Source organism: Otolemur garnettii, unplaced genomic scaffold (assembly GCF_000181295.1).
Source record: "Otolemur garnettii isolate 467f Iridium unplaced genomic scaffold, OtoGar3 scaffold00055, whole genome shotgun sequence".
NCBI lineage: Eukaryota > Metazoa > Chordata > Mammalia > Primates > Galagidae > Otolemur > Otolemur garnettii.
Genome location: NW_003852450.1, coordinates 4,866,712 through 4,870,102, shown reverse-complemented (window position 1 = coordinate 4,870,102; position 3,391 = coordinate 4,866,712). Strand labels below are relative to the sequence as shown.

At 49.6% G+C, this 3,391-nt stretch overlaps 1 long non-coding RNA gene across 1 annotated transcript in view; it reads right to left on the bottom strand.

The window, feature by feature from the left end:
- Nucleotides 1–329: 329 nt before the first annotated feature.
- Nucleotides 330–3,391, bottom strand: part of LOC111726157 — a 10,894-nt gene continuing 7,832 nt past the window's right edge. Inside the window, exon 3 of the long non-coding RNA XR_002774005.1 lies at nucleotides 330–401. This is a non-coding gene — a long non-coding RNA (uncharacterized LOC111726157). The remainder of the gene's footprint in view (nucleotides 402–3,391) is intronic.

Below are 3,391 nucleotides of genomic sequence, written 5' to 3'. Positions count from 1 at the left end.
GTCCTATGTGTCTAGAGTACCCTCCTTCTTTGGCTTTGTTAAGCCATCTCCTTCCCACCTGTACAGCCCAGCCCAACACTGCACCCACCCCACCCAAAAACATCCCATGACACTGGATGTTGCCCAGGCCAACATAGACATGCACACAGACACACACTCCTGTCTTTATCTGACACTCTCAGAAGCCTTGGCACCTCCTGGCCATTCATAGACACAGCAATGCTCTCCATGAAAACCAGACGCTTTAACGATCGCCTCTCCTGCGCAGGCACAAGAGGCACGAGTGATAAGGAAGAAAGCAGGACCAGTTGTGACATCAGAGAGGAAATTCCATCTTACTCACTTGATGAAATACACAGCTCCTTCCTGAGTGGAATCCATCTCCCAGCCCTTGGGCAAATCTGTGAGGAGGCAAGATCACAAAATGAGATACCCTGGAATCAACCATTCTCCCAACTTGGCCCCATAAACCCGATCTGCCCTCAGGAGGAATGGGACCAGGAGAAATACGTAAGCCAGCAGAGTTCAAACCAACCATTCTCCCCTTTTCTGTCTGTTATGTCTAGCACCCAATTCACAGCCAATAAATGAGAGACTGGGGAGTTGAAAGGATGTCCCCTGTCTACTTGCAGTGAAGTGGCCAAATCAACCACTGCCTGGCAGGGTACATGCATTCATTCAACAAACCTTTGCTGAGCATCTGCTATGCTCAGGCCCTGTGCCAACCCCCGGATCAACAGTGAACACACAGATGGTTGCCCTGGAAGGGTCCTCAGGATCATCCAGAAGCAGTAGGTCACTTGCCCCAGGATTCACAGATAATTAGCACCCAAAGGCTAGCGAGGACTTATCTCCAAATCCCAGGCCAAATGTTGTTAGCAACAGGCTCTCCTGCTTCTGGACAAGACACCAAGGACCTGAGAAATCAGTCCCAGGAAAATGGAGAGACTTCTTTGCTTTTTTTTTGAGACAATCTCACTTTGTCCCCCTTGGTAGAGTGCCATGATGTCTTAGCTTACCGCAACCTCAAGCTCTTGGGCTTAAGATATTGTCTTGCCTCAGCCTCCCAAGTAGCTGGGACTTTAGGCAGCTGCCACAATGCCCAGCTTTTTTTTTTTCAGTTGTTTAGCTGGTCCGGGCCGGGTTCAAACCCACCACCCTTGGTGTATGTGGCTAGCGCTGTAACCACTGTGCTACAGGCACCAAGCCTTGGCTATTTTTAGAGATGAGGTCTCACTCTGTCTTAGGCTTGTCTCGAACTGGTGAGCTCAGACAATCCACTCACCTCGGCCTCCCAGAGTGCTAGGATTGTAGGCATGAGCCACTGCACCAGGCCTGACTTTTTGCCTTTTTAAAAATTATTTTTAATAGCATCTCTGAGAAACATTATCCATGGAAATGCTCAGAGGAGATTCTTGAAGTAAGCAAAGGCCAGATAGCTGAAGAAGCCAACCTTGGCCAGGAGGTGCCTGGGCAGGCCCACAGGTGAGTACAGCACCTATCTCCAAAGAGCACACTGCTAGGCACTGTGTCATCCTAATCACTCTCCCGAAACAGCCACTCCATGACAAAGGAGAGGTCTTTGGGGACTCCCAGGAGAATCCACTATCAGAAGGCAGAAGAGACAGGGAGCTAGTAGAGACAGTTCCTTTGGGGATGCAAGTCCTCACGTCCCCCAGCTAACATACTGGAAAACAGGTGGGGACTTTCTTGACCTTTCTGGTCTGTCCAAACACCTGCCTTGTGCATGAAGTTTTACAAAACATAGCTATGAACTATTGGTCTGAACATCTCCTGCCATATTATTAGCTGCCCTAGGGCACAAGCTCCTGAAAGCAGAGCCTGGGTCCTGCAGAGTGGTGGGTCCAGTTTTTATTAGATATTTTATTCACCTATATTTATCAAGGGTCAGTATTGCCCAAACTGCTGCTGATGATATTCTGCCACTTCAGCAAAACAGGGCAGCTAGCAAGCCCAGCTCCCCTCCTTGGACTCAGCCCAGAGAAAGGTAATGCCAGCTACCCCTTAGTGGGCACTACTTTCCTCCAGGCAGCACACACTGCCTCAGCTAGCACAGTCAATCTGCATAGCAACATTGTACAATACGTGTCAGCCCACACATTTTTGCAGATGAGGAAACTGAGGCCCAGACAGGTTAATCAACTTGCTTAAGGACACACAGGAAGTGTCTGGGCTGGGATGTGAGTTCTGGTACATTGCCTCCAAAGCCCACACTCTTTTCTCTGTGCAGTTCCATAAATGCCACTTGTTCCCCTCTGTCCCTGTGGGAGGACACTGTCATTCGGAAGGGTGTAGGTTGGCAGCCTCCCCAAGCAGAGGGATCCCCATTGGGTCAGAATCATAAATAATCCTCCCACTGTGATGTGCCCGGGAAAGAGGCCAGTATGGATTATGTCCCCTGCCTTTTTCTAGCAACTTCCCTCCACACTGCCCTCTCTGCCTGGGCAACACCAAGAGCGCTTATATTCCTGTCCAGGCGGAGTGCCCGCTGAGGCAGCTGCCTTCCCGGCAAGCTTTGGGGGCATCTTAACCCCTTCTCAGCCTTGGACAACCAGTTGGCTATAGCCCAGAATTAAAGAATTGGCTTGTGGGTTCTTATTCATCCTCCAGTCTTACCTAGGGTGATAATGACATGGGCAGATTCAAGCTGTAGACAGCTGAAATCCTGATGGTGACAACACCACCAACCCGGTAGGAAACAGCCCTGGCCTTGGGGAGTCAGGAGGTTTTGCTTCAAGTTAGAAATACCACAGTGACAATAACAACAGTAGTTACCTCCACTTCCAGGGCAAGCTTTCTTGTGTAATCCTTGCTACTACCTTCTGCCGTTCATAATCCTCTCCCATCACACAAATGAAGAAGCTAAATCCCGGAAGAAGAGAACCCCTTGCTCAAGACCACACTGATCAAAAGTAGAGCCAAGATTCATCTCAGGGCTCCCTGCCTTCAGAACTTGTGCATTTAACCATGACACCACTTTATTAGCCAAGTGGCCTGAAGCCAGGCGCTTCCTTGCTGCTCTTCAATTTTCCTACCATAAAATGAAGAAGCTGGACTCCGTGATCCCTGAAGTCTCTTCCAGTTTTAAAAACACAATGATTTCAGCCAAGAATCTAAAAAAAAAAATAGGCTCTGGGAAAATCAAGGCTTTAATCCAATGGGCTGGCTGTGCCCCACAAGTGACCACGGCCCCTGCCACCCAGTGCTGGGCCTGGTCAAGGGAAGAGTTGGAAGATGTGAGAGCGGGAGAGCTTCCCACATGGTGGCTCACCCTCCCTCTTACCGACCTGTGCTGGCGCTGGGAGGAGGATGACCTGTTGTCGGCTGGAAGTGCCCCAGGCCTCTGATTCTTTTTTTTTTTTTTTTTTTT